Raw genomic sequence first — 11,500 nt, 5'->3', positions numbered from 1 at the left:
TGCCTTAGTTTCTTTTAGTTTAATAATGTATTGTTTCAAGACATAAAATTGGATTTCTTTGTGACCTCAAAGCATAACAACAACAATCCAAAGGGTAAAATAAAATCGTATAATAAATTTGTACAGGTATCATTGAAATGTAATTGCAGTAGGGACATTTCTAGTCAACATCATTATCATCATGCTGATCTTTGTTAAGAGTGGGTGGGGTACCACAGTCTTCATTGCCTTGCATGTACACGGTTCTGCACAGAGAAGATTGTTCTGACTACAGACAGTTGCTTGTGCAGCATCCTCTACTGGTACAGGCACAAATAAGGGCTTGTAGAAGCTCAGATACCATTTGGGCCCTTGAAGAATACAGGATACAAGAGTATCATCCATATTTTTCCATCCGTGTTGCAATTGTGATTCAATATCTGGTTTATCTATATGAGAAAACATCCATTTGACAAGTTCTTCAAAACGGTCCACACATGATGGGAGTTTAGCCAGTGACATGTCCTTTTTGATGACTAGATTGAGGCACAAGAAATTCAGGCCTCTCTGGGGCTCCTTTTCTTTCTCTGTCTGGTCATACAGCACTGCTATCAACTTCCTTGCTACAGAAATTGCGGCTTGTCCAACACTCTCTTCAAATTTGGCAAGATCTCTGAAGTGAGAAGCTCCTTTGCTTTTGACAACTGTAAACACAGATTTTTTTCTTAATACCCAGTAGGAATGACACAGTTCACCATATTTCCTGTTTTTAATGCGTGTGCAGCAGGAAGTATGGTACAGAAATCAGGCATGAGTGTGTCACTAATTATGTACACAAGTATGATGTGACGCTTGTCAGTTGTGCTAGTCATGGTGCCTGTTTCAATCCATGTGTTCCATTTTTGGAAAGTAGTGAACAACAAGGACGAAACCATTTGTGTCAGGTGACCTAATTACTATGGTTCCTTTGGCACCGAGAGACCCAAAATCCATATTGGCACATACAGCATGCAGAAACATCCTTGTTTCTACTTCCTCTTGAGTACTGTATAAATCTTGGGCTTCTTCAGTATCTTTACTGGTGATGGACTTTGCTACTTCATCATTGGAAAAGCCTCCAGCAAGAAGGATTGTTTGTGCTGGCTGTGGGTCCTACACTCTTAGGTGCATATTGAATCATATATTCACTCTGAAATTTTACAAGTTGCTGGTCTATCTGCAGACTGTTCTTGAAATTCTACTCAATCCACTGAATGGAAGGTATTCTTTCCATCAATGGTTTCTACGTTGATGTCTATATTATTTTTTTCATGGATGAGATCTTCACCAGCATGAAGTGGTATGATTCCATCTGGAATGAACAAACCTCACTGGAATCTTTCTACTTCAGTTTTTTCAGCATTAGTGATGAACCGTCTCAGCTCATCATAACTGATGCAGAATCCATGAAGTTGTAGTATGTCAATTAAATTGTGAGATCCAAACTCATGGTGTGGCTGTGACTCAAGAGTTATGTGCAGTGGTGTGATAATTTTGGAATTGTTACATACTATCTATCAACCAAAGAACAAACTCCTGCACCAACTGGGTCCCAAAAGTAACTGACCTATCTAAACTACAATCACCTGGCTTTGGATAATATTCTCAGGCTTTCATTTTTGGCTGTTTTAGATTGAAGGATTGAAGCAGTGTTATACAAAATCACTTGTTCATTTGAAAGCTGTTCATCAAGCTCACTCGCCAGAACATCTACAAAATATGTGGATGTCTTAAATTCATGCTTTGGTTTATTAGCAGCTTAGATAGCATAAGATAAAGTTATTTCACTGCATAGAACAATGGTAGACTTGCCTTGGGTATACTGTACATGGAATGAAAGTGCAGAACTACAGTGTTTTTCTAACCTTTCCTGTAATTTGCTACCGGAATAACTTGCAGTTTCTACATCTGAGGGAAATAGGGCTTTATATTTATGTAGCAGCATGGACAGGAGACAAGCCTTCTTGCTGTACATAAGACCATTGTCTATCTCTTCAATCAGTTGATAAAACTCAGTGTTATGTCGAGACTATAGTGTTACAGTGTAACTAGATGGTTTTCCTTTAGAATTCGTTTTACCCAAGTAGGAAGAAAGGCATGTTGAGTGATAAACTGCATCCTTAGCAATCAAATCTTTCACAGATATTCTGTGCACCATCTCCTCATTGAAGTGCTACCTCCCTTAAATTGGTTGATCTCTCAAATGTTTCTGTTTTATGAAGTTTCTTGGAGTTTTTTTGAGTATTTTTCTCAAGCAAACAATGCAACAGGACCAATCGCTGGAGGATCTGCTTGCTCTGGTGGCTATAGAAGCAGGTGAATGTGATGCTCTCTGATCAGATTCAGTCTTTTTTCTTTCCTGGTTTCAATACAATTCTGATATGTTCCAAATGTGACTTGCTTGTGTGTTTCTGAAAGCAACCTCTGGGATAGAGTACTGGTGGCACATCATCTAAACTAGAAATCTCATCCAGTAGCCATCAGTACAATTCATCTCTCCTGGCTTCTACTGCCAGCATCACAGAATTCTGTCCAGCACTGGTGGCTTTTGACAGTTTTGCATACTTTTTGTTTTTCTTGACAAATAGCACATTTTTCAAAGTTTGTGGAGAGTCTTTTTCTCTTTGATGTAAGCTTTAAGGGCTTGTATCTTCCCTGTCTTCTTAAGCTGTACTTTCCCTGGAGAGGTAAAATTCCTAAAGTATACTGTAAGCATTACCACCACCACTACCACCATTTTTCATTCTGCACAAGCATACAGACTTGTGCTAAATTAAATATAAATTAGATCTGTACATTAGTATCGAAATTGCCATTTTTGTTTAGTGAGAACTGTGACTGAAGCTCTACATGAAGCTGTGTGGTGTCATCTCTAACACGAATATTGACCTATGCATAAGTGTCACTGAATTAAAAAGCTAGTTTCTAGAATATTTCAAAGGCTTGTACTGAATGCATAGGCAAAATTTATACTTTCTACCAGACAGACTAGATACTACATTGTATGTATGTGAAGGTCCTCACTCGGGGGGTTGGTCAGGAAGTGTGGCCTAGTTGTCAAGACTATGAATTGTGACCAGCCAGGGGATTGTATATCCAGGGTCCATATGTGGGGGAGAAGGGAATGCCTCCCTCTCTGACTGTTTTGGGGATGGGTCCTCCCTTCTATCAGGGAGGGACCTTTGGGGGCAGTTATCTTAGAGATTTTGGCCTTCCCTCTGCTCTGCGCTGCTGGAGCCACAGGTTGCAGGTCTGTTTTCTTCCAGGTTTGCCACCAAATGAACTGTGTGTTTCCCTATTTTTTAATTCCTCCACCAGATGGAGTGTTTGCTGAAGGTGTGGTGGTGTGGGGCTGGCTGGATCCAAAGTAATTTCTTAACCCCCTGTGGCCCAGTGTGGGGTTTGTATACCCCATCACAATGTACAAAAGCTTGCAAATGGAGAAGCATTACATTAGGAATTCACGTACATTTATATCTACCCCTTCTGTAGTATAAACTATGGGCACACAATCTACTGCTACTGTACTGTGCACAACCTTCAATATGAGACTGATCTGGTCAGCAAATGTCAAGTTTATAATAGTTTTCTATCTCTTCAGCACTTGTGATATACTCTGACAATTCAGAATATGCAATGTGAAAACATTTCATGTTCATATATTGTGAAATGTTGATATTTGCCATTTTTGCCACAAGCTAAAGAGGAAAAAATATTTACTCATGCAAAACAATTAATCTTTTAATATATTGTTGTTGGGTAGCTTTGACCCATAAACACCACATTAAGGTTTTAAAATTTATTTAAAGAGTAAAAACTGTAGTCATAGTCTTGTTGCAATATTTCTGGAACTGTGCAAAAAAATGACACTTTCTCATTTTGGGTACCATTGTTTCACCTCGCCTACAGGCTTATATCACCACTTGGCAGTTCCACATCATACCTCCTCTAAACATATGTAATATAAGCTTTCAGATTATATAGGATGTGAGTGTGTCTAGGGTGAGTACATTAAACTCCAACAATATGGCCCTTTTGAAGCATTGCAGCACGCCTACTCATCTCTAGTTCCTTGAACAATTATTTTAGCTTCTGTCATAGCAGATTCAATTTGGCTAACAACAAAGTACCATTCTCTATAGTTAGTTCTGGTTCAAGCAGTAGTCGCTCATTTATGCCTGGTATAGATGTTTTCTCCAAGAGCTGGTCTGAAGTCATCTTGTTGCTGGAAAATGGCAAGTTCCTCTAAAGTAGCAATCTATCGGTCTGGAGAGACACCCACATTCTCCGCAAATTAGCAAAATATTTATCTTTCTACCGCTACATTTACTGTAGGCATTAAAAATTCTTTAAAGCTGTAACTGCAGACACATATGGGTTACCAGGAAGAGAAATAGTGTAAATATACATAATCAAACACACAGACAGGGTATCAGCAAACCTTGATTCCAGGAGTCATCAGACTGATAGCAAAAATAAAGGGTGAAATGCTGGAAAATGACCATTGACTTCAATGGGGCCAATATTTCACCCGCAGTTTTCAAATTACAAGACCAGTTTGTAAAAACCAGTACTGGCTCATATAGCAAGGCAGAAATGCAGAAAGCAAGTAGGAGAGTAGCCACCCTTGCTGCTAAATTGTTATATAAGGTAATTGAGACACAGCAACAGTACCATATAGTAAACAGTTTCCTTATTATAGGAACTTCTGACCAACAACCAGAATTACAATGTGAACTGTCCGAGCAGTGTATGGTAGCTACATGAGCTGTAAGTATCCACTAGCACCATCTAGGTAACTCACATCACTATGGTAACAAGAGGGACAATAACAACAACATACTTCTACAGAAACCAAGTAGCCTTAGGTCAAAACAAGCGATCACACCCAAAATAATGATGTTGCCAAATTCTCTAGTAATGGAGTTGTAACAGTTTTAATTCTTTAAATAAACTGACCCAAAATATCCTGGCAAGGCAATGAATTAGAAAATGCAGAAAACAGATCCAGAATTTTCCAAGATCCTCAAGAATGCAAAAGAATCATGCCATCTGACGTGGTCGGGCAAGATGGCAGCTACAGGCTGATAAGTGTTATGCCACTCGGCTTATGTGGCACAATCTCAATTGGCAGGAGTTTAAGATACTTTTTCCTGGGGATTTAGCTCCACTGTAAATGGTTTTCTTTGAAAGAATTTAAGCTTCCCAATGGATAAGTGGAGATAAAATATGGCAAATGTAAACTCTTCCTCAGTTTATCAAAAGGTTCAGACAGCCCTGAACCAGTTCTTATGCATTACCCTTACCTAGTATCAGACGTTGGACTCCTTGCAAAGGTCTGTGGGCGCAGCATGCTCTCTGGCAACTTGTAAAGTAGTAATAGATTCCAGCAGCTGCAAATTGGTGAATAATACTAAAGTATGCAGGAGTCTTTGGAACTTCAGCTTATCCTAAAAACCAGTTCAGGGAGATGAGTCCAGGCTCTGTGTGCTCAGACCTTCTCAAAATGGAACAAAAGTTGGATGCTCTCCACACTTTGGTGAGTGGAACAGAAATTAAACTTTGTGAACTTGAACAAAAGACTGATCATTTGGGGGAAACAGTGAGGAACCACAGACAATTAGTAGTCTACAGGCTTGACAGAATCGTTAATGAGGGATAATATCCAATTAAGGAGGACGGAAATCTGGAGAATCCTTGTATGGATTCCAGTCAGCAGCTAGTAAATTCTTTGGCTGGTCATTAAGTAGCAAAAACATTCATGCAAAATGTAAGTGACTGAAGTATTTGAAGTGTACAGGTATGTGGTGTGCTTCCCACATGCTGTGAAAGTGTTTCTCCGCCCCACCCACCTAGTCAGAAAAATGTATGTATTGGAAGGCACTTAACAAAAGGCTTGAAGGGGCCTGGCAATGAATTAACTGAGTTAAAATCTGTGGGAGGGTTCAACTTCACATCATGAGACAAGCACAGGATGAGTAACCAATATAAAACTGAAAGGCACTTTGCTTATGTCTTTTGGATGGCCTGTGGCTGGATATTATTCCTACAGAGACAAGGTAGGATGATTCTTTGGAGGATGTTATAAAGCTTCAATTTTTTCTTGTTGTCAAAGGTAGATAGAGATTTCTTTGTAGCAGGAAGTTTTTTCCTACCCAGAGGCCTTCTATACCCATCTCAGTGTTTGTTTAAATGGAACTATTAGTCCTACTTGTTGAATGATGTACTTGTGGCACCTTAGAGACTAACAAGTTTATTTGAGCATAAGCTTTCGTGAGCTACATCGGATCCAATGAAGTGAGCTGTAGCTCACGAAAGCTTATGCTCAAATAAATTTGTTAGTCTCTAAGGTGCTATAAGTACTCCTTTTCTTTTTGCAGATACAGACTAACCCGGTTGCTACTCTGCAACTTGTTGAATGGTGTGAACCAAATCAGACACACCCTTCATAAAAGAAGGAGGAATAAGTCAGTGATCCATGAGCCTCATAAATATTTGTCCGGATTGATGAAGAAAGGGGAAGCATTTGGAGAGACTCATACACAAAATTTTCAGAATTTTGAATTTTCAACAAAAGTTTTCACCCAAAATTCTATTTTTGTCAAGAAAAAAAAGTCATAAAAATTATCAGGTTTCTCCTGTGATTATATTTGTATGTGGAACAAATGGGCCTGGTTTTCAGTAGAAAGGTAAGTTAAGAAAACAAGACACAGATAAAATGTCTATAAAATAAAAGACCCTGTGGCTATGGAAGAACCTGAAGAAGTTCTGAGTTTTTTTCCAAACCATTAAAAATTCTCTGAAAAGCATTCAGCTCTTCCCCACCGCCTCCCAGCTATATTAATAAATTTTCTCTTCACAATTTCAGTAGGGAGCACAAATCTTACATAGTTACAATTACAAACAGCTTCTAAACAACATAATAAAAGGCATCCACAATTGTCTGATTAATGGGGTTTTAATTACCTCTCCCCTCCCTTTTTTCCCTCTGGAAATATATATACTTAATCCCTTTTGGATATACTGTATATAACCACTGAAAATCATAAATACCTTGCTTTTCTCAGGACAGGGCCGGCATAGTACAGAGAAGATTAATATCAGTTTCTGCTTTGCCATTCCAAACCCCTGCTAACTGTAAATAATATTTCAGAAAAGATCTTGATGTATCATGATCTGTAATGTAGCAGTGATGATGTTGGTTGTTATGTCTTAGCAGTGATTTATCATCCTCTGCAATGACACAAATCATGGATGGCTCATGACATTCCAGAATGTATGATCTCTTAGTTGTGGCAGTGATTTATTCTGTACTTAGATCATAACATTTTGAAACCTGGGATTTGTAGCTTATCTTTTGCTACTATCCACTTTTAAAATGTACCTACACTCATAAACCCCTCTCTTTGTTATCAATGCGTCAAGCAGCCTTTTTCTCCTTGTTCATGATAACTTGTAACAGTCCACTTTGGGTAGGCCTCGAGTGGTTATCTTGGAGCTCTGAATAACTCATTTCCATTGTGTCTTCTCCACCATTTTCTAACTTTCAATGTCCTCCTCCTGCATTCTAGTGCTAGGGACATATTTTGAAATTATGCTGCATGTATAATGAGTATAAAATGTTCCTCTGAAAGCTGAAGTAAGCTCAGCTGTTTGGGTACAGTAAGCCCATTCCGACACAACAAGCCCACACTCAAGCTGTGTTTCCAACAGAGGAGCAAGCTTGTCAAGTCTGATCTAATCTAATCTAGTGAGCTATTGCCATATCAGCTCTGCACCGATAAAGTGGAAGTTCCTATTTTTATTTGTTTTAACTTGTGGCATTAAAAAGTCCAGTTAAAGATCCAGTACTAATACATTTATAGGGCTTCATGCTGACAAAACAAATCATATGTCTCTTAGAAAGTACATAAATTATTGTTAGAGGGCAGATTTCCTGGTTTCTGGATCAAAGAAATGGACATTATTGTCAAATTAGAAGAAACACATTGGGCCAAATTCTGCTGTCAGCAAACACCATCAGAAGAGTTGCATGGGTGTCACTGAGGGAAGGCACAATTTAGCGCATTGTAAGCTTACCTTGGGATCAGGCCTGAGAGCCTGAGAACCCTCATCTCCCATTGGGATGAATCCTGAAGTCCTTACTCACAGTTCAGTTAGTGTTTACTCAGGCAAAATTCCCACTGCTGTCAGTGGGCGGTGAAGATGCTCAGCACCTTGTCGCATTGGCTGCAATAAACCAGTCAGTTTTAAGAAGACATGGTGTAACCCTTGAGCTAGGTCAGGATTTACAGAGAAGTTGGACCTGGGTATAAACCACCACCAATCCCCTGTGGTATATTTGTATATCCACTTTTCAATTGTATAAATAAGTAAGGAAGGTGCAAGACAGTAGCATGAGAGGCTGTGTGACGCCTTTAGACAGCATTGGCGGTGTTCATCAGTTGGGGCACTGGAGAACCATGGAGAACTACAGAGTCTTTGTGTGTCCAGCAGCCTGAATATAGAAGCTAATGTTGTACCAATATTTGAAAAGGACAAATGTGACAGTCCAGGTAATTATAGGCTAGTCTGTCTGACATCAATCCCAGACAAAATAATGGAACTGATATGGCACTTGATTAATAAAGAATTAAAGGAGGGTAATATAATTAATGTCAATCAGCATGGGTTTATAGAAGATAGATTCTGTCAAAATAACTTGATATCTTTTAAAATGAGATTATAAGTTTAGTTGATAAAGGTAATGATGCTGATGTAATATACTTAGACTTCTGTAAGGCATTTGACTTGGTACCCTATTATATTTTGATTGAAAAACTAGAAGACTACAAAATTAACATGATACACATTAAATGGATGAAAAACTGGCTAACTGACAGGTCTCAAAGTGTAAATGGGAAATCATCATTGAGTGGATGTGTTTCTGATGTGGTCCTGCAGGGACTGGTAAATACCCTTATGCTATCTAAAATTTTAACAGTGATCTATGAGAAAACATAAAATCATCGCTGATAAAGTTTGTGCATGACACAACAGTTGAGGAATAGTAATTAATGAAGAGGACAGGTCACTGATAGAGAGCAATCTGGATCACTTAGTACAGGGGTTCTCAAACTGGGGGTCAGGACCCCTCAGGGAGTCGTGAGGTTCTTACATGGAGGGTCGCGAGCTGTCAGCCTCCACCCCAAATCCTGCTTTGAATCCAGCATTTATAATGGTGTTAAATATATTAAAAAGTGTTTTAATATATAAGGGGGAGTAGCACTCAGAGGCTCACTATGTGAAAGGGGTCACCAGTACAAAAGTTTGAGAACCACTGACTTAGTAAGTTTGGGTGCAAGAAAACACTATGCATTTTAATAGAGCCAAAGGTAAATATATTCATCTGGACCAAAGAATGTAGTCCATACTTACAGGATGGTGGACTGTACTTTGGGAAGCAGTAACGCTGAAAAGGGCTTGGGGGGAGAAATGGGTTTGTGGTGTATAATCAGCAGAACATGATCTCCCAGTGGAACACTGTAAGGGCGAATGTGATCCTTGGTGGCATAAACAAGATGGGTGTTGAGAGGTTAATGCCAATAATGAGGTAATATATTGTGACCGCTAGTGGAATAGTGTCCAATTCTGGTGTCCACACTTAAATGTTGATATATTGAAGAGGGTTTAGAGAACAGCTACAAGAGTGATTAAAGGATTGGAAAACATGCTATCTAATGACAGATTCACCGTGCTCAATCTATTTATCTTAACAAAGAGAAGGTTAAGGGGTGACTTGATTACAGTTTTAAAGTACCTGTATGGGGAATGGAAATTTGATAACCGGCTATTTAGTCTAGCAGACAAAACTACAAGATTTAATGGCTAGAAGTTGAAGCATTATGTAAGTGGAGGAATAGTCCTGCTATTGTGGGGAATTTTCCTGGTTTCTCCGCTACCCCAGTGGAATCAGATGGTGAAATGATCTCTGGCCCCACTCCAACTCCCTTCACTCATATGCTTGCCTGAGCTCGAGGACTCCACTTCCTCTCTCCCATGCAGAGGAGTCCTGGTAACCCCAATAAGGCTGGACCCAGGATCTTTGGAGAGCTTAACTCTCTCACCATAACAGGGGCTAGTTTTAGTAAGAGGTCAATAGCCTCCTCACATAGACAAATTCAGACTGGAAATAAGGTGCAAATTTTTACCAGTAATGGTAATTAATCATTGGAACAATTTACCAAGGGTCATCATGGATTCTTCATCACTGGTGATTTTACAATCAAGACAGGATGTTTTTCTAAAGGATACCCTCTAGGTCAGTGGTTCTCAACTAGGGATACGCATATCCCTGGGTGTACAGAGAGGTCTTCTAGATCAAATATCATCTAGATATTTGCCTAGTTTTAGCACAGCCTACACAAAAAGCATGAGCTTTTAGTACAAACTAAAATTTCATACAATCACTTGTTTATACTGGTCTATGTACTATGCACTGAAATAGAAGTACAATATTTATATTCCAATTAATTTATTTTACGATTATATAGTATAAATGAAAAAGTAAGCAATTATTCAGTAATAGTGTGCTGTGGCACCTTCGTATTTTTATGTGTGATTTTGTAAGCAAGTAGTTTTTAAGTAAGGTGAAATTTAAGGGTACGTAAGACAAATCAGATGCCTGAAAGGGGTACAGTAGTCTGGAAAGGCTAAGAGCCATTGCGCTAGTTCAAACAGGAATTAATTCAGAAAAGTTCCATGATCTGGATTATAGAGGAGATCAGACTGGGTAATCACAGTGGTCCCTTCTGGCCTCAGAACAGATTTTCTGTTGATCTCAGTCACCACTGGGTTCAGCAGAGGAAGTGAGTTTAAAAGAGCTGATGCTGGCTCCCTGATTCTAACTCTAGCTCCAGCCCTAGCTCTAGCCTTGATTCCACCTGTGGTTCTAGAATAGTCAACAATAGCATGGAAGCTGTTTTACTCTACACACAAAAGCTCAAACTAGTCAGACCACTGTAGTCCTGCTAACACACTTGCTATGTCAGAACCAGGTTGATGACTGCAATAGGAGCAAACTAGGTGGTTCTATACCAACTAAAGACTCTCTCATGCTCAGGAAATTATCATTTGGGGAGATCCAGCCAGTTCCCAGCCCACTTGCTTTGCCAAAACAGCAGAAAGGGCTGTAGTGTAGTTCAGAATAACCTTTATATCAATTACATCCTCTTCTCTTCAATCAGAGACACTGCAATGCACACCTCTGATATCAGGCTAGTGAACTCTGGCTACTAGCTTCTCAAGAGCACACAGTAAAGCATCCATCAGTAGGAACATTTAACCACTCAGTTTGCTGTGTTGATCTTGCTTTTAACCCTTTCATTTGCATGTGTTGCAGGTTGCCTTACTGTTCAGCTGTCACTTGGATTGTTCCATTTTGCCATTTAAATGAAAGTCTAGAAATAATGTGCATTTTAATAAAAATGGTTTCATTAGCTCA

The sequence above is a fragment of the Dermochelys coriacea genome, chromosome 3, assembly GCF_009764565.3.
Source record: "Dermochelys coriacea isolate rDerCor1 chromosome 3, rDerCor1.pri.v4, whole genome shotgun sequence".
Lineage (NCBI taxonomy): Eukaryota > Metazoa > Chordata > Testudines > Dermochelyidae > Dermochelys > Dermochelys coriacea.
This window is presented reverse-complemented; position numbering follows the sequence as displayed.